General features: G+C 47.9%; 1 protein-coding gene across 2 annotated transcripts in view; it reads left to right on the top strand.

The window, feature by feature from the left end:
• Positions 1–431: 431 nt before the first annotated feature.
• FRMD6 (FERM domain containing 6) overlaps positions 432–20,520 on the top strand; it is a 158,723-nt gene continuing 138,634 nt past the window's right edge. For both annotated transcript variants that reach the window (XM_081911687.1, XM_081911686.1), the window contains exon 1: positions 432–694. The gene's annotated coding sequence lies outside the window, so the exon portion shown is untranslated. The remainder of the gene's footprint in view (positions 695–20,520) is intronic.

Here is a 20,520-nt window from a genome sequence, read left to right as displayed (position 1 = left end):
ACTCTGCCTCCGTACAGTATGAGGCTCATCAGGACCAAGCAAACCACATTCCTCCTCGGCTCCTTAATCCCAGCTGCTCCTCAACGTCTCTGGGGAAGACGAGTTGCAGCTTGATTTGAGGCCGATCTGCACTGCGGGAAGCCAAGCCCGTAACAGGCTCCCCACATCCCTGTGCTCGTGTTGGGTCAGGTATGCAGCCCATGTCAACATATTGGCTCTGTTCCCCCTACATCCACACACACACTCCCCATTTCAAATAGGGAAGCATCCAGGCTCCCTTGCCTTGAGCCTCACCTCCAAAACCAACCAACTTCAGATTCCTTCCCAACCCCCATCTTCTATGCTTCAGAGCTGCCTCCTTCACAGCAGGTAAGGACATGTCTAGCGAGGCTTTGGAAGCCAACCAAATCAGGGTAGGTCTCTTAATAGTACAGTAATTCCCAGTGAGTAACACCCTTGCCTTTGCTAGCAGCAGAGGCTGGAGTGGGCGTCTTCTGACGCCTCCATCCTCTCAGCCGTTTCTGTCCTACCAACCACCTCTCAGGCGACCGAGTCGAGAGGACGTTGTCCCCTGAGGGACATCTGAAAAGCTTCTCTCTTGGTGGCCATGGCTCTCCATCTCGCTCGACTGGCGGTCTGGGATTAAGCATGGAGCGGCAGCGAGGACCCGGCACCTAAACTGCTCTGGCGCCAGGTAGGGAACGATTTCAGGGCTTTGTTTTGGAAAGCAAGCAGGCCGGAGGTCTTCGCGCACAGTGCCTTGTTCGCATCCCGTAAAGATGAGAGATGCATTTCCTTCAAATCTGATGACATAAACACTAGGCAGAACTTTCTGGTGGTTAGAGCTGTTCGACAGTGGAGCAAACTCCCCTCGGAAGGTGGTAGGGTCTCCTTCCTTGGAGGTTGGGTGGCCCTCTGTCATGGATGCTTTATCTGAGATCCCTGCCTTTCAGGGGGTTGGCCTAGATGACCCTCGGGTGTCCCAAGTCTACAACTCTCTGATAACCCAGGAATCCAAATCGAGCAACTTCACTGACAGCAGGGGACAAAGCTGGCATGAAGGGTCAGTTAGGGAAATGTAAAATTTATTTCATAACTCAATTTGGTGTGCCCGTTCAGATTTAAAACTTATTCTGAATTAGTGATTGCCTTTGGGGGGAAAAGCAGGGTTTGCAAATCGTCCGAGGTAGTAAGGCTGCAAGCTTCCAATTAATTTGTGCAATTAATTTGATGAGTGGCCCCATACGGAGCCCAGCTCCTGTCTCGTTTACTGGGTTAGGAAGCACAGCTACAAACTAGACATTCACTAGGCACTGAATACCTTTTATTTCATATTTGCAAAGCCTGTTTGTGCAGGCAGATGTTCCTCGTTGCTTTACTTTCTGGGTAACTGCTGGTGCACAGTCAATGCATGTCCCCTTCTGCTTCTGACTGGTTACATCTAAGCAATATTTTCAACGGCTGTTTGAGTGGGATTGGGGCCCAAAGCTCAAACTGAAGATTTAAATTTGCTCCTAAGGCCTTTTAAATGTTTCTGTGGGGGGGTGTGAAGTATTGGTTTGTGTTTGTTCTTGGTTGCATTTTGCATTTTGCGTTCTCATTTTGTATTTTTATGTTGTGATCTTCGGATGAAGGGCGAAATACAAATTTAATAGGTTAATTATAATGGTGGTGATGATGATAACATAGGGCAAGGCTCCAAGTTTCATCTAATCTGTGGGTTGCCATCTGATTGGATGTCATTCTGATCCTGATCTGATTTGAGGATGTATTTTAATTGATTGTCTGATTTTATGTTAATTTGTTATACATTTGATGTTAGCCGCTCTGAGCCCGGCTTCGGCTGGGGAGGGCAGGATATAAATATTATTATTATTATTATTATTATTATTATTATTATTATTATCTCTTTGAAAGTCAATGTTGGGGATCTTCTATAGTGATGGAAGAGGTCAGATGTCTTGGAAGCCCATTTTGACTCAGATATACAGCCTGGCTAGGAATCATGGGAGTTGTAGTCCAAACATCTGGAGAAAGGTTGTTTTCTGCTGCTCCAGAGAAGCGGACACAGAGCAATGGATACAAACTACAAGAAAGAAGATTCCACCTCAACATTAGGAAGAGCTTCCTGACAGTAAGAGCTGTTCGACAGTGGAATTTGCTGCCAAGGAGTGTGGTGGAGTCTCCTTCTTTGGAGGTCTTTAAGCAGAGGCTTGACAACCATATGTCAGGAGTGCTCTGATGGTGTTTCCTGCTTGGCAGGGGGTTGGACTCGATGGCCCTTGTGGTCTCTTCCAACTCTATGATTCTAGGATTCTATGACTCAAAGTTGGTTAAGGCTCTCTTTACCAACCTGGAGGTTATAGCAGGTTATAGAGCCAATGGTGTGGCGGGCTAAAACCTGGGAGGCCAGGGTTCGAATTCCAACTCAGCCAAGAAGCTCTCCCTGGGCCAGTCCCTGCCCCTCAACCGAACCTGCCTCACAGGATTGTGGTGGGGATTAAATAGAACCGTAGAGGTGGAAGGGACCCTGAGGGTCATCTAGTCCAACCCCCTGCCATGCAGGAATCTTTTGCCCAAGTGGGGCTCAAACCCACAAACCTGAGACTAAGCGTCTCATGCTCTACCGGCTGAGCAGGGATGAGTTTGTGGTGTTGTTTGCTTACAAAAAGGACCAGTGTACCTACCAGCTTTCATTGGAAAGAAATAAAAGGGAACTCTGAGGCAGTTCAGACAGAAGAATGACAATATAGTGCCGTGAAACCAGTTCAGTGTGGGGCTCAAGTCCATGATATGCACAAGATATCATGAAGTGTTTGGATGTCTCTTCGATGCTCTTGCGATGTTGCTGAAGGTTCTGCAAGCGAAAAGTCTGAATTTAACTTACGGGCCTTCATTATGTTTTTATTCCAAAAGGACTCCTGTCCCTTCAAACTGTGCAGTATTAATATCTGAGTAGAGTAGAGAACGATCAAAAGTTAATTATCAAGCTGGAAAAAGCTTTTAAGTAGCCCCATGGAATCTTCGGCCCAGCGCAGGGTTCGAACCCACAATCCTGTGATTATGAGTCTCGTGCTCTACCGACTGAGCTAATGAGGAGGGAGAGAACCACCTTGAGCTCCATAGGGGAAAGGGTGGGGTATAAAAGAAAGAAAGAAATGTATCGTATAATGTCACATTCCCAAAGTTCATGGAACGGGAACCTAAAGGTTGACCTGTCATGCCTTAAGATGATCTCAAGCTTTCTGAATTCTCAAAAGGACACATTTTTGGAGATTTAATACTGCAAATAAAGTATTTTTTAATTGAAAGTTTATTTAAATGAACAGGTTGGACAGTCAGTGACTAGGTTTTATGGGGGTCTCATGTTATGGAAGGTGATGGGTCGGGGAACCCCCCAGGTTGGACCATCAGAAAGCCCCACTGCCACGATCACAAGACAAGCCATGGAGTTCTCTTCCTTTGAATTTTTCCAATGTGGAAGGCAGAGAATTGGCACTCAGCAGAAATCTGGATTTTGCCCACATACCTTCTGGTCCATAGCTGCAAGGCTATGAGTAGGTTATGACTGGATCCCATCCACCTATTTTAAGAAACACAAAACAGGCCTCTTGATCTATTTTGCTAGGGTGAATTCCATTGCTGTTGGAGCATGCGGTCACCCAGGTGGTGCGTCAGAACAAAAACACAGTTTCTTTGCAGCTACTGGGATAAAACAATGTTGTTAACAGATGCAAATGCTGTTAGTCACTTCAGGCAGGCAAGGTCTGACTCACAGGCCAACATGGGGTTCGGTCGGTCTCTCAATGCAAACCTACCAGATTTGCAGTGCCGTTAACAATACAAAACACGTCTTGCAATTGAATGTTGAATTTGAATTTTGTGGTGCAATTTGAGATCCAGAAAATGCATGCAAAAATGTGTACGTTAGGGGGAAGTCTGTGTGAAATGCGTATATTCGTGAAAATAGCATGTGAAAATTTATTGTATAAGAGGGAAACTCTGGCAAAAAACCCACACCACTGTGTAGTGAAATTTAAGGGTGGGAAGGTATACTGAAATGCATGCCAATTGTGCTGTCTTTAAAAAATAAATCAATCACATACTGATGCGGAAATCAGGTGAACTGAGTTGGAGAACTGAGAACAGAAAGGAAACTGAAATGGACAGATTTGCCCATTCCTAATCGCCATCTGCCAGAAAAATTCCCCTGGGCATCCTGAACTGTGATGAAAGGCAACTTTGGCCGGCCTGACAGCCATTCTGCTCCAGCACAGTGCTGATGGCAAGCTCTGAGCTCGTAAGGGATTTATTCATGCAAATGCAGGACATCCAAATTAAATTTCTCTTCTGGGAAGGATCTGGAAGAAACGTCTCTGGGATCTGGGCTTGCAAACTGTCTGGTGCCAATTTCTGAACGCCTCGCTGAGCTGCATGCTAGAGCAGCCCATAATTGCCAGCTTGGGAAGACCTTGCCTGCAGGAAAACATCCCAGCCCCTTAATCTTCGCAGGGTCCTAGAACCATCTCCCAGTTTGTCAACAACCTTAGTCAAGCTTTTCGCACCTGCAATGCTGCCTTTCCCTGTCAGGCTTGTGTTAACGGCTAAGGGGAGCGTTTTCCAGCGAACAATATATATATAATTTTTATTAGTTTTCAGTTACAATAATTCAATAATAGCCTCATTATAACAATGCCAAATTAGAGTACAATTGCTAATGCCAATCATTCAGACGCCACATTATATAATTTAGGTGTCATGTCCCCCCTCATGCTAGAATTGATGGCTTGATGATTTACTGTATTTTTCGCCCTATAGGATGCACTTTTTCCCCTCCAAAAATGAAGGGGAAATGTGTGTGCGTCCTAAGGGGCGAATGCAGGCTTTCGCTGAAGCCTGGAGAGCGAGAGGGGTCGGTGCGCACCAACCCCTCTCGCTCTCCAGGCTTCAGGACGCTATCCCCCCTGTTATGTAGTGTAGTTGTTGATTGACTCCCCCTCTGCCTGGTTCCGGTGGTAGAACGATAACACCCCCAGCCCGGCAAGCTCCGGGAGCGATGGCGAGGTTGAGCGCAACTTCGCCATCGCTCTCGGACCCGTTCTGGGGGCTGGGGTCGGGGGAAGCTCAGGCTTCCCCCGCCCCCAGTCCCGCAAGCTCCGGGAGCAATGGCGAGGTTGCAGAACCTCGCTTTCGTTCCCGGACCCCCAGCCCCAAGGCTAAAAATGAAGCCAGGACAGCTAGCGGGATCCATCTTCATTTCTTCATTTCTGCTTTCCAAAATCTTATTAATTTCAATTACACTCCAGTCAAAAGAGCAATCCCTTATACAACAACTGCAATATTAATGACTTCCATCCATATTGACACATTAGATGATTTATAAAGCTACAGGTGAAGCATTCAAACTATATTCTTGTTCTTCCCGTGTGTGGCAATTATTCTGTCCATGATGTTTCTTCCTGTCCTTGTAAAATATTATGTCTATCTTTTCCTGGTTGTTGCTGTTCTCCATCATGCCTTGGTAAGCAGTTGAAGGATGGATGGCAGCTAACAGATTAAGGTTGAATCCTGACAAGACAGAAGTACTGTTTATGGGGGACAGGAGGCGGGCAGGTGTGGGGGACTCCCTGGTCCTGAATGGGGTCACTGTGCCCCTGAAGGACCAGGTGCACAGCCTGAGAGTCATTTTGGACTCACAGTTGTCCATGAAGGCGCAGGTCAATTCTGTATCCAGGGCAGCTCCATCTGGTATGCAGGATGAGACCCTCCCTGCCCATGGACTGTCTCTCCAGAGTGGTGCATGCTCTGGTTATCTGCCGCTTGGACTACTGCAATGTGCTCTATGTGGGGCTACCTTTGAAGGTGACCCGGAAACTGCAATTAATGCAGAATGCGGCAGCTAGACTGGTGACTGGGAGCGGCCGCCAGGACCATATAACACCGGTCTTGAAAGACCTACATTGGCTCCCAGTACGTTTCCAGGCAGAATTCAAAGTGTTGGTGCTGACCTTGAAAGCCCTAAATGGCCTCTGCCCAGGATACCTGAAGGAGCGTCTCAACCCCATCTTTCAGACCGGACACTGAGGTCCAGCGCTGAAGGCCTTCTGGTGGTTCTCTCCCTGCAAGACGTGAGGTTACAGGGAACCAGGCAGAGGGCCTTCTCAGTGGTGGCACCCTCCCTGTGGAATGCCCTCCCATCAGATGTCAAGGAAACAAACAACTACCAGACTTTTAGAAGACATCTGAAGGCAGCCCTGTTTAAGGAAGTTTTTAATGTTTGATGTTTTATCGTGTTTTTAATATTCTGTTGGAAGCTGCCCAGAGTGGCTGGGGAAACCCAGCCAGATGGGCGGGGTATAAAAAATACAATTATTATTAGTAGTAGTAGTAGTAGTAGTATTTGGGTGGAGGATGGAAATCTATATGGGTGTGATTTGAAAACCCTGGCTTTTGTGTGGCCAAAATATAGCTGCATTCAAGAGTCATCTGAGTTATTTGGTCCATTTTTGCACCTGGCCCCTACCCTCCCTGCCACGCGGCCCCTGGAAAGCTGACCTGGACAGAATGCGGCCCTAAAGCTGGAAGGAGTTCCCCGCCCCAGGGGAAAACTCTGCCAACTAGCTGGGGCAACGCCGTGTCTCCATGGGAGGCAATTGCAGATTGCCTGGTGAGCGTCTGCCTGCACCCAAACAACATATTGCTTTGCCTAATGAGCCAGGCTGGAGCCAGCTGCTCTGCATTTCTCCCTTTAATTGACTCTGCAACTTTATATGCCGGCACAGAACTCGAGGAAGCGTAGCATTCTCCCGTCCAGACACTAACCAGACCAGACCTGCCCAGCTTCAGCAGGCTGCGGGGCCGACCCGTCCTGGTTTGCCGCCTGAGGCCAAATGGGACAGTGCTGCCTCCCCTCTGCCGCTGCCTTGCCAAAGCCTCACTTCCTGGGGTTGTGTGGCTGGGGTGGCTTCCGGCCAGTGGCGTAGCGTGGGTTGTCAGCACCCGGGGCAAGGCAAGTAATTTGCGCCCCCTAACCCATGCATTAGGGACGCGGGTGGCGCTGTGGGTTAAAGCCTCAGCGCCTAGGACTTGCCGATCGAAAGGTCGGCGGTTCAAATCCCCGCGGCGGGGTGCGCTCCCATTGTTCGGTCCCAGCGCCTGCCAACCTAGCAGTTCGAAAGCACCCTCGGGTGCAAGTAGATAAATAGGGACCGCTTTCTAGCGGGAAGGTAAACGGCGTTTCCGTGTGCAGCTCTGGCTCGCCAGAGCAGCGATGTCACGCTGGCCACGTGACCCGGAAGTGTCTTCGGACAGCGCTGGCCCCCGGCCTCTTGAGTGAGATGGGCGCACAACCCCAGAGTCTGGCAAGACTGGCCCGTACGGGCAGGGGTACCTTTACCTTTACCTTTTAACCCATGCATTTGCGCCCCCTAACCCATGGATTTGCGCCCCCTAACCCTAACCCCCAGATGTTGCGCCCGGTGCACCCCCCACGCTACGCCACTGCTTCCGGCGAGACCTTGCAAGTTCTCACCAACCGCTCGCCAGACTCTCATGAAATCTTGCAGAGCTCTGGGATTTCTCCTGGGACTGCTGTCCCGTGGGATTCTGCCGCCAAGGTGGACTTCTTCTTCTTCTTCCTCTTCTTCTTTGTGATTTTAAATTTTGTACATTTCAATAACTTTACCATCATTTTAACATTTCAAAACTTGCTTCCTTCCCCCTCTTTCTGTGGTTCCTTACATCTATTTCCCTGCATATTCCAAATTAAGTTAATTTGAAGTTAGGTTTATTCATTTATTCATCTACTTTAAATACATACTGCGGGTTATTACAATAATCCTGCCAATGTTCTTATCTGTTTACTGTTTATTTGTAAATATGCAATAAACTGTTTCCACTCTTTTCTAAAAAGTTCGTTATCTCGATTTCTTATTTTCCCAGTAAGTTTCGCCATTTCTGCATATTCCGTAAAGTTTTTGCGTCCATTCTTCTTTTGCTGGGACTGTTTCACTCTGCATCGTGAGCAGGCCGTCCCTGGCAAGCTGGGGGCATCATGTGCCCTCGGACGGGGCCCCGGTCCCCTGTTGCGCCTCCCCTCTCACATTTTGCTTTATGGATCATAGAATCATAGAATCTATGATAGAAGAGACCATAGAAGAGACCCCAAGGGCCATCGAGTCCAACCCCCTGCCAAGCAGGAAACACCATCAGAGCACTCCTGACATATGGTTGTCAAGCCTCTGCTTATAGACCTCCAAAGAAGGAGACTCCACCACGCTCCTTGGCAGCAAATTCCACTGTCAAACAGCTCTTACTGTCAGGAAGTTCTCCCTTTGCCCAGTGCTGAAAACTTTGGCCGGCCACCTTCCTCCTTACATTTTAATCAGGGTGCCAAGCCAGAAGGAATTTAGACTCCTGGCTGTTCAGGTGACGTGACAAGCAAGTTTGGAACGGAAGGACAGGCTTGAGCATGCCAGAGTCGGGGCAGCTGGAGTTCTGTGTTTTGCCGTGCCTTCCTGAGGGCAGGAGACCTCGAAGAAGAAAGGGGCTGCTTGTAGGTCAAGGAGATGGGGTCCAGAAAATCGGGGAAAGAGGAAGAGGAGGAGGAGAGAAAGAAAGGAGGAGGCCTGGATTTTTATTTATTTATCTTGTTTTCTTTTTAGCTCCACAGCTTTTTATCCTACGTTTTATTAAGTTGTCCAAAGTTTAACACATATATTTCAATACGTAGTAATTTTATTTCTTTGTTTTGTCAGCTTCCATGGTCTTTTCATTTCTCTACCTCCACTGCACCCTATCTTCTCTCTCTTATACCACAACAATACTACTATAATCTCTAATTTCTTCTGCTGCTCATAGTCCGAATCCTGCTGGCTTGTTCATCATATTATAGTATTTCTTTTGTCCGAAAAAGGCTCCTCTTCTTCCATGAAACAATCCTCATTAAGTTCTCTTATTTTGTCTGTTAACGTTGCCAATTCCACATAGTCCATCACCTTACCTATCCTTTCTTTTTTGGTGGGAAATTCTGCTTCTTTCCATTTTCGAAAGGAAACTTTTTAGCTCTACACTTTTTCCACCTTAGACAGGGGACACAGCTACATTAGTAAAAAAAACACTTTGAATGTGTTATGAACATATAATACAACAGATGGCGTCGGAGAGCAAACTAATTTTCGATGTGATTTTTACATAGTGTTTTCTTTCCTTTTGTTATAATGATTTAATTTCTGACTTATTTATAGTGGGGGGTTTTCCTGTGCGTAGATCCACCCAGGTATGAGGACTCTGCACCCCTTTCAGTTTTTGGTGGACTCAAGCTCCCATGATCCCTGACCACTGGCCTTGCTTCTTGAGGCTGATAGGAGTTGGAGTCCATGAGCACTGGGAGGGCCACCAATTCCCTGCCCCTACCTGGGGTGAATAGGCAGGTCTTGAACTGGGCTCTGCCCTCAAACCTGCAGCGCAGGCAGGTCAGGCAGGCTCAGGCTGCTTCTCCATCTAACTCCATATAGTCTACTCTGACCGGCAGCCGCCTTCCGGGGCTTCAGGCAGACATTTTCACACATCACCAGGATTCAAAAACCTGCACGGCCGGCCCTCCCCAAAGCCATGCAGCAGGGACAGGAGCCCTGAAGTGTTGTTCCATCAGGATGATGGGAGTTGTGTTGTTGTTGTTTAGTCGTTTAGTCGTGTCCGACTCTTCATGACTCCCTGGACCAGAGCACGCCAGGCACTCCTGTCTTCCACTGCCTCCCGCAGTTTGGTCAAACTCATGCTGGTAGCTTCTATGACACTGTACCACCATCTCGTCCTCTCTCATCCCCTTCTCCTTGTGCCCTCCATCTTTCCCAACACCAGGGTCTTTTCCAGGGAGTCTTCTCTTCTCATGAGGTGGCCAAAGTAGTGGAGCCTCAGCTTCAGGATCTGTCCTTCCAGTGAGCACTCAGGGCTGATTTCCTTCAGAATGGAGAGGTTTGATCTTCTTGCAGTCCATGGGACTCTCAAGAGTCTCCTCCAGCACCAGAATTCAAAAGCATCAATTCTTCGGCCATCAGCCTTCTTTATGGTCCAGCTCTCACTTCCATACATCACAACTGGGAAAACCATGGCTTTAACGATACGGACCGCCAATACAGGATGAGATGGTTGGACAGTGTTCTTGAAGCTACAAACATGAGTTTGACCAAACTGCGGGAGGCAATGGAAGACAGGAGTGCCTGGCATGCTCTGGTCCAGGGGGTCATGAAGAGTCAGACACGACTAAACGACTAAACAACAACAACAATATCCTTGTCCTTATGTGTGTTATTTCCCATCGAGGGGGTGGCTTTGGGGTCTCGACTCGCAAGTGTGGTCCCGCCCTGCTGAATTAACAGCAACCTCGTCCACGCAGAGGCTGTTGCAAAAGACTTTGTGAAGCTTCCCTGCTTTCTTCCTGCCTTCCCTCCTGCCGCGCTACTGCCGTCCCGCCACATCCCTGCTGGGTTCCTTCTCCTGGTGCATTGCAAGGAATGTCTGTGGGCCGGTTTTGTTATCATTGCTTTGCTCAGAAAAATAGTCAATGTATAGAAGCCGTGGAGCTGTCCAGAGAGAGAGAGAGAGAGAGAGAGAGAGAGAGAGAAATAAAAACATGAGGTGTGACATGTGGAACTGAGTGCAGGAGGACGAGGTTCTCCCCTTTTAGATTATCACTATAATGATTGCTGGACGCGGGTAGTGCTGTGGGTTAAACCCTCAGCGCCTAGGGCTTGCCGATCGAAAGGTCGGCAGTTCGAATCCCCGCGGCGGGGTGCGCTCCCGCTGCTCGGTCCCAGCGCCTGCCAACCTAGCAGTTCGAAAGCACCCTCGGGTGCAAGTAGATAAATAGGGACCGCTTTCTAGCGGGAAGGTAAACGGCGTTTCCGTGTGCTGCTCTGGCTCGCCAGAGCAGCGATGTCACACTGGCCACGTGACCCGGAAGTGTCTTCGGACAGCGCTGGCCCCCGGCCTCTTGAGTGAGATGGGCGCACAACCCCAGAGTCTGGCAAGACTGGCCCGTACGGGCAGGGGTACCTTTACCTTTACCTTTATAATGATTGCTATTATAATAATAATTATAATAATTGTATAATAACTAGAATATGAATACACACACACACCAAAATGGCTTCTAAGCAGTTTACGACCGTGAAATCAATCTATAATTAAATGCACGAGAGCATGAAAACGTCCTAAATTAAAATATACGATTAAGCGAACACTTTAAAAGCATAAAAATGAAAGCATTACAAAAAGTTAAAATACAGTTAAAACAGTAACATTGCAAGTTAGGGGAAATGCTTGCTGGAAGACTTGCGTGTTCAGGAGCCGACAGAATGCCAACGCCTCCGCAGGAGAGAGGACGTTCCACAACACTGGTGGAAAAACCCACCCCAGCCCCAGTGTCGTCGAATCAACGGGAGAGTTGGAGGGCACCCCAAGGATCATCTAATCCAACCCCCAGGAATGCAGGAACGAAACTGGTTGCGCTCCCCGAAATCCATCTCTGATTCGAAGTGCTTTATAAACATGTGCTTAATTTCCCCATTTTTCAAACTGTACATTATCAGCTTTCCAACAGCACACACACAAACAACCCAACTCCACATTTAGTGCCCAATTGCACACTAAAAAAACACAACAACAACCTTGATTCCATTCTGACACCTTTCCTCCCAGATCAGGGTGGTATTGTTACAGACTCATCACTTCTTTGCATTTCTGAAAAGCAAAATTCTGGCTACGGGCAGAGCTGGCCTTAGACCAGAAATGGTGCCCCAGGTGAGACTGAACTTTAGCAGATTCCTTCCTCCACTTGCTCTGCTTCTGAATACCTGAATATTTTGTTATTACTTTTATCGCCCATTTCACAACTTTCACGCCCAAGATGCATGCATGATTTATCCCTGCCAAACAAAAGAGGATAAACTGGAACAGTGGATTAAAATCACTCACAAGCACCTGCCGCTTGCTGGATGTGTCAAATTTTCATGCAAATTAAAACAACAGCAACAACGCAAGGCTAACATTAACCCAGCGCGAATCATGCAGGACCAGTCTAGCAAACGAAGGTGTCATATTCGCCCAATTTGTTTCAGATCTTCGGAGGATAGTTACGCAGGGAGTGAGGACAGGAGAGGAGAAAGTTGGTTTGCTTCGCATTTTAAACATTTGAAACACAGCCGCTCTCTGAAATTCACATTCCTTTTAATTTTGTGATGTGGTTCTCTGACAAAGCAATGTGTATATTAGGGTGATGTGTGCATTTTTAAAAAATGCATGTATTTGTGAAAATGACATCCAATAATGCATTAGATTAAGGGGAAATGTTTTGCGGGGGAGGTGTACTAAAATGAATTGCAGGGGGTTGGAATAGATGACCCTTGGGTACTTCCAACTCTAAAAAGGTAAAGGTAAAGGACCCCTGGATGGTTAAGTCCAGCCGAAGACCACTGTGGGGTTTGGCACTCTTATCGCTTTTGAGGCCAAGGAAGCTGGCATTTATCCACAGACAGCTTTCCAGGTTGTGTGGCCAGCAGGACTAAACAGCTTCTGGCACAACGGGACACTGTGACGGAAACCAGAGCACACGGAAACACCGTTTATCTTCCTGCCACAGTGGTATCTATTTATCTACTTTCACTGGTGTGTTTTGGAACTGCTAGGTTGGCAGGAGCTGGGACAGAGCAACAGGAGCTCACCCAGTCACGGGGATTTGAACCGCCGACCTTCTGATCGGCAAACCCAAGAGGCTCAGTGGTTTAGACCACAGCACCACCCGCTCTACGATTCTATGTTGATACATCTTTTTTGAGGACACTGCTTTAATATATCAAAAATCACAAAGCAATGTGAACTGAATTTCAAAATGGAAAGATGAGAAACTAGGAGACAGTCCCAGGACAGGGAAGCTCCAAGCATGGCGCCCTTGGCAGTTGCATGGATCCAGCTATTGAACTTTAAGTTAGGGTTACCAGACGTGATTCCTGAGCCTCCCCCCGATCTCCTGTCCCCTTCCCCCTTTGTTTTGACTGATCGGGGGGAGGCTCGGGAGTCGCGGCCGGCCAGCCGTTGCCCAGTTTTTTAAAAACTCTGTGCATTTATGTTTCACAGGGTGCAAAAAAGGGCTTTGCACCTTTATACAGTGGTACCTCTAGTTAAGTACTTAATTCGTTCCGGAGGTCTGTTCTTAACCTGAAGCACCACTTTAGCTACTGGGGCCTCCTGCTGCTGCCGCACCGCCGGAGCACGATTTCTGTTCTCATCCTGAAGCAAAGTTCTTAACCCGAGGTACTATTTCTGGGTTAGCGGAGTCTGTAACCTGAAGCATCTGTAACCTGAAGCGTATGTAACCCGAGGTACCACTGTACAATGTGCATGTGTGCTTGGGCTCAGGGTCTTTTGCCTCACCATCCTCACTACTGACTCCCTGTTGCTACTCAGCTTCAAAAAAAAAAAGTGTCCCCGGATTCACTGAAAAAAATATCTGGTAACCATACTTTCTTTAGAGGCGAGAGAGTATTGAAGAGACAAGCTTTCAACATCACAAGTCCAGCTGATTCCAGCTTGATATCTCTCTCTCTCTCTCTCTCTCTCTCTCTCTCTCTCTCTCTCACACACACACACACACACACACTCAATTCCAACTGCTATAAACTTCCTTCTTTATCACCTCCTCTGCCTCCCCATCTCCTCCACTTTCTCCTTGCTCCAGTGGATATCTCATTCAAGAACTGCCCCCAAGCTATCGAGACTCCATCCCCTGCCATTATTTTCCCAGCGATGAAGCATCAGCCGCCACCACCGTCTTAGACTATTAGCCAGCGATCTGACTAACAAAGCCAGATGCTGTCATTATTTATGTGATGCCACTCACAAGGCCTGGGGCAAAGGTAGATCTGCAAAAGCCACTGGTGTTGAAAGGGGGGGGGGAGGACTGTCGTAACTTCCGCCAGCACTTTCTGCCATATAAAATTGCAAAGTGTTTTGAGGACTGTCTGTTTTGGGTGAAATTCTAAGATAGGGGGAGATACACTGTAAGGCTGTTAACATTTGCCCACTCACAACCCAGGAGGTTCAGACCCTCCGAGTGCTTCTATTTTCCAAAGATAGTCCTGGATTTTCAGTAATCCCAGTTTCTGATTTGATCCAGGAATGTCCCACTTTGGCCGATTCTGGCATTGCGGTGCTCATCTCGTTTTATTGGCGGAGGGAGCCGGCGTACAGTTCCCTCAGCTAATATGCAGAATTCTGGTTGGCTACTTCGAGAACGCGGGTGGCGCTGTGGGTTAAACCACAGAGCCTAGGACTTGCTGATCAGAAGGTCGGCGGTTCAAATCCCCGCGATGGGGTGAGCTCCCATTGCTCGGTCCCTGCTCCTGCCAACCTAGCAGTTCGAAAGCACATCAAAGTGCAAGTAGACAAATAGGTACCGCTCCGCCAGGAAGGTAAATGGCATTTCCATGCGCTGCTCTGGTTCGCCAGAAGCGGCTTAGTCATGCTGGCCACATGACCCGGAAGCTGTACGCCGGCTCCCTCAGCCAATAAAGCGAGATGAGTATCGCAACCCCAGAGTCGGTCACAACTGTACCTAATGGTCAGGGGTCCCTTTACCCTTTACTTCGAGAACAGGGTGCTGGACCACCCTAATCCATCAGGACTTTTTCTTCTGTTCTGATTGAATATTGCTGTGAAAACTGATGGGTTTCCTTGCATCCGAAGTCAGCTTTCAAATTTGGTAACCAGAGGGTTTCGGTTTAAGAGATCTGCCAAGCATAACCCGTCGTCTCTGTGACTGGGGATCTCTTGGAAAGAGCCGCAGAATGAGAGGGTCGCCTGAATGAGACAATGGGCCATTGAGTTTGCAAGCCATTTCAACCACCAGATGGGTCTCAGCGGTGGCTCCGAGCGCAATTTGTTCCGATGGCTGAAATGTGCTTGTTACCTTGAAATATCCTGGTGTTTTCTTCTCAAGGCATTTTAATTAAGTGCATTCCTTCCTTGGGTTGAAGAGACAGGAAAGATAATGCGTGCTCAATATTAGGAAGAGCTTTCTAATTGCAAGCAGGGAAGGAATGAGCTTCCAGGGAAGGTTGTGGTGAAGGAGAAACTTCAAACATCTCCAGAGAAAGGATGGGTGGGAAATTGTTTGAAACAAGGGTATCATCAAGGCTGTGATTCAGCTGGAGGGCGGAATGAGGCTTCTCAAACAGAATTTGGCTTCCTGGGAATGGATTCAACTTCCTTTTTCCTTTCTTTCTTTTTGAAAGGGACTTTTCTCACCCTTATAGAGGTAGTAAAGGTAAACGGACCCCTGACCATTAGGTCCAGTCGTGACCGACTCTGGGGTTGCAGCGCTCATCTCGCTTTACTGGCCGAGGGAACTGGCGTACAGCTTCCGGGTCATGTGGCGAGCATGACTAAGCTGCTTCTGGCGAACCAGAGCAGCGCACGGAAACACCGTTTACCTTCCCGCCGGAGCGGTACCTATTTATCTACTTGCACTTTGACGTGCTAGGTGGGCAGGAGCAGGGACCAAGCAACAGGAGCTCACCCCGTCGCGGGGATTCGAACCACCGACCTTTTGATTGGCAAGTCCTAGGCTCTGTGGTTTAGAGCACAGCGCCACCCGCGTCCCTTATAGAGGTAAGGTGGAGGTAATTCTGAAGGCCATGTATATGGACAATCTCTGCTGAAATTCCCAGTGTTTGGCAGTATCAGGTCTTTATTATTTTATTCACATAATACACATTCTTTACAACAGACAACTCCAAAATAAAATCATATATAGCAAAACCATGTTTTCAGTGGTTGGCATTACATTGGTCTATGTCCCTCTGTACCACCAGCAAAGCTCTGGTAGATAATGCAGAAACAGAATGCAGGGGAAAAGAGAGGTTGCTTAACTGTGGCTTGCACAATTTATGTCGGTTGCAGAATCCTGCTTTTCTAGGTGCAGAATTTGGATTACCTGTCTGGCATTTATGGCGTTTTGCTTGCAAACATGAAGGGTTAAACCGAAGTAGCCACGCAAGCCCTATGCACTATGACCCTTTGTGTGGTTGCTACAGTGTTCTGAGGGGTTACAGCTTTCAGAAACCTCTATAAACCCTGGGTCATATGTTGCAAGGAGGTTCTGAGCACATTCGCTCCTTCAGACCTTCACATAAATTGTGTGAAAATCTGAGAAGCACATCAGGGACACTGTGGGTGAGTCTTGCCTGTGCACTGCCACCCCCTTTCCCTTCCCCCCCAAAAAACTTTTTATTCATTTTATAACACAAATAAAGAACACAAACAAAAAAAACCCCAATACAAACATCTTCTTGTCATATCCTTATTTTTCTAAACATTGTTAAGTGCTTCCCCAGGTCCCACCTATCTGATTTTCATTTTACTTCATCTTTAGCAGTTTTCATATATCATAGTTTCTAACCATCTTTTTTTTATATCACACTTAAAATAACTTCACATTTTATCACTTACAAATAATACTATTTTTAAATACACTATCTTCAACTTCTAACCCTACAGCCTAGATCCACTTCCAAAGCTATTCAAAGATTTAAATATTAACATATTTTTTTCAAATATTCCTTAAACTTCTTCCAATCTTCTTCCACTGGCTCTTCTCTCTGGTCTCGGAGTCTCCCGGTCAGTTCGGCAAGCTCCATATAGTTCATCATCTTCAACTGCCATTCTTCGACAGTTGGTAAATCTTGTTTCTTCCGATTCTTTGCTAGCAATATTCTCGCAGCTGTTGTGGCATACAGAAAAAAAGTAACATCCTTTTTGGGGATTTTACCACCCCCACTATACCAAGTACAAAGGCTTCTGGTTTTTTAATAAATGTGTTTTTCAACACTTTTTTTCAATTCATTTTAAATCCTTTCCCAGAGGTCCTTAACCTTGGGGCACGTCCACCACATGTGGTAGAAGGTTCCTTCTTTTTCTTTACATTTCCAGCATTTATTATCGTGAATATGATACATTTTTGCTAACTTCACTGGTGTTAAATACCATCTACTGCTGCCCCCTTTCCTGGTTTAAACCTTTCTCTTCTCAAGCAAAGGCCTGACTGTGGCACCTATTTAATATCTATTGATCGTAATGGGCACGTGGTATGGAATATCAGGTTTCAAGCAGGAGCTGGTCTATGCAGCAGCATGTCTAGGGGTTGGCTAGGTTGGCCTCTGCAAAGGGCCCAGTCCCAGGGGGAGTGCCAGAATTGTGCCTCTCCACTCTGGCTCGGATTGGCTAGCAGGGAAAACAGTGAGCGGAGGGAGGGAGGGAGGGAGGGAGGGAGGGAGGGAGGGAGGGAGATGGATGGAGGGTGGGGTGAGGTGGGGAAGGCAGAACAGAGCAGGAAGTCACTGGCAAAAGTCGACAAAGAGCAAACTTGTTGAGTTTCTGGTCCATGGTTTCTCCCAGCTTCAGAGGTGGCAAAACACCTCCTTGCCAAGGGCGCAAGGGGTCCCAATACATCTCCGTGCCAAGGGCGCAAGAGAGCCTCAATACACCTCTTGAGTCTATGTTATATCTATGGTTCTGTCAGGGCAGAAATCCAGAGCTTCATTCAGCAAAAAGGGCAGGAGGGTCTCCAAAAATAGCAGCCTTGGATCATCACCTTTAGACACAAGGGATGCAGTACCCATGGCCATCTGAAAAGGTGGGGCCTGTCAGACTATTAAGTCCAGATTACCTAACTGCACCACTGGATGTTGTTGTTGTTTAGTCGTTTAGTCATGTCCGACTCTTCGTGATCCCATGGACCAGAGCACGCCAGGCACTTCTGTCTTCCACTGCCTCCCGCAGTTTGGTCAAACTCATGCTGGTAGCTTCGAGAATACTGTCCAACCATCTCATCCTCTGTCCTCCCCTTCTCCTTGTGCCCTCCATCTTTCCCAACATTAGGGTCTTTTCCAGGGAGTCTTCTCTTCTCATGAGGTGGCCAAAGTATTGGAGCCTCAGCTTCACGATCTGTCCTTCCAGTGAGCACTCAGGGTTGATTTCCTTCAGAATGGAGAGGTTTGATCTTCTTGCAGTCCAGGGACTCTCAAGAGTCTCCTCCAGCACCAGAATTCAAAAGCACCACTGGATAGAGGACCTAATACAGAAGTTCTCCCCAGATGTTGCTGGACACCAACTTCCAGCAACCCCAGCCAGCAACGCCAATGGTCAAGGACGATGGGAGTTGTAGTTTAGCAGCAGATGGAGGGCATCCCATTGGCTACTCCTGACCAATGAGGCTTGTTCCTTCCATCTTAGAGAGTCTCCGGTTTCTTCTTGCGGCCCTCCAGCTTCCAAGCTCCTGCATCGAAAAGAAGGAGCAGTCATCCCAAGAGAAGTGTGCCGTGAGTCCCAAAGCGTGCTGTTTTCTGGCAAGGCAAACCAACCCAACTGGTCTTCCCAGTTTGGGGGAAGGAGGGGTTGGCACCTCGGGCAGCCGCCTCAGTGTCACCATGAAGACATTAACATTCCTCCGAAGCGATGGCGCTGGAGTTTCTGGCTGCGATGGAGAGCTTGTGGTTGAAACGCTGTAGAAATGCTGTAGCTGAAATGTGACGCAGAACGCAAATATCAGACGAGCTTGGCTGCTCCAACGGACCAAAGTTTCCCTCTGGTCCAACACCTGTTCTCCCAGTGGCCAACCAGAGGCCTAGACGGGAATCTCACAAGCAAAACCCCACAAGCAGGACTCCCCATCTGCGATTCCCAGCAACCAGTCTTGAAAGGCACACCCACTCTGCCAGACTGGGAAGACCAGTTGGCCAGCTCCCTTGAGAAGCTGGTGGTATCTCAGCACCCCAGGAGGCTCGCCCTTCATAGCTGCCCTGGGCAATCCATTAGCAAAGTCCTACCTAGCCCAGGCAGCTCACACAAGATGTACTAATGGACACCAACTTGGGTGGCTTTAAAAGAGTATTAGGACGCGGGTGGCGCTGTGGTTTAAACCACTGTGCTGCTTGGACTTGCCGATCAGAAGGTCGGCGGTTCGAGGCCCGGCAATGGGGTGAGCTCCCATTGTTTGGTCCCAGCTCCTGCCAACCAATAATAATAATAATAATAATAATAATAATAATAATAATAATTTTTTACTTATACTCTGCCAGAGCTGGGCTCAGGGCAGCTAACACCAGTAAAATTACAATAAAACATAATGGGGGGGAACAATTTAAAATACAGGTTAAAAAAATACAATTTAAAATGCAGCTAGCAATTTGAAAGCACGCAGTGCAAGTAGATAAATAGGTACCGCTCCGGTGGGAAGGTAAACAGCATTTCCGTACGCTGCTCTGTCTTCGCCAGAAGCGGCTTAGTCATGCTGGCCACATGACCCGGAAAAACTGTCTGCAGAAGTGGACAAACGCCGGCTGCCTCAGCCTGTAGAGCAAGATGAGCGCCGCAACCCCAGAGTCGTTTGCGACTGGACTTCACTGTCAGGGGTCCAAAAGAGTATGAGAAAAGATTTGTGGAGGAGGGGGCTCTCGGTGGCTACTTGAGACTAGGACAGTGGACTAGATGGCCCAATGGCCTGATCCAGTAGGATCTTCCCATATTCTTAAGTACTTCACCTCCCTAGGTGTCAGGGACTGGACTGAGGAGGAATGGTGGAGACCACCCACCCATTCTTGAACCTTCCAGAGAAGAGGAGGGCAGTAATGATTTAGAATCATAGAATCATAGAGTTGGAAGAGACCACAAGGGCCATCGAGTCCAACCCCCTGCCAAGCAGGAAACACCATCAGAGCACTCCTGACATATGGTTGTCAAGCCTCTGCTTAAAGACCTCCAAAGAAGGAGACTCCACCACACTCCTTGGCAGCAAATTCCACTGTCGAACAGCTCTTACTGTCAGGAAGTTCTTCCTAATGCTTAGGTGGAATCTTCTTTCTTGTAGTTTGGATCCATTGCTCCGTGTTGCGGCAGTGGTTTGCGTGTCAAGACCCCGAAGCCAGCCCCTCACTGAGAAATAACAGACACAAGGACACAGTTATTAGGTTAATGTTATTGGGCAAATTTGGCCACAACTTTATAGATTACAGAATGTGAGCGGTACAGCGGTACCTCAGGTTAAGTACTTAATTCGTTCCGGAGGTCCGTACTTAACTTGAAACTGTTCTTAACCTGAAGCACCACTTTAGCTAATGGGGCCTCCTGCTGCTGCCGCACCGCCGGAGCCCGATTTCTGTTCTCATCCTGAAGCAAAGTTCTTAACCTGAAGCACTATTTCTGGGTTAGCGGAGTCTGTAACATGAAGCGTATGTAACCTGAAGCATATGTAACCTGAGGTACGACTGTATTAGCTTAGGCATTGAATGGACCCGACTATATCTGACTCCTGCCCGATGCGCAAGAAGTCAGGTAAAGGTAAACCACAACCGGAACGGGGAGCCTTGTCGATGCATACCAACTTGAGCTCCCCCTGGTGTTTCCGTTGGGGGTCGTTTCATGGCCCTAGCCCTGCCCTGGGCTTCAGACAAGATCCACACCCCCAGA

The sequence above is a fragment of the Podarcis melisellensis genome, assembly GCF_964234715.1.
Source record: "Podarcis melisellensis genome assembly, chromosome: 1".
In the NCBI taxonomy this organism is placed as follows: domain Eukaryota; kingdom Metazoa; phylum Chordata; class Lepidosauria; order Squamata; family Lacertidae; genus Podarcis; species Podarcis melisellensis.
The sequence above is the reverse complement of the archived record's forward strand: the minus strand, read 5'-3'. Positions and strand labels throughout refer to the sequence as shown.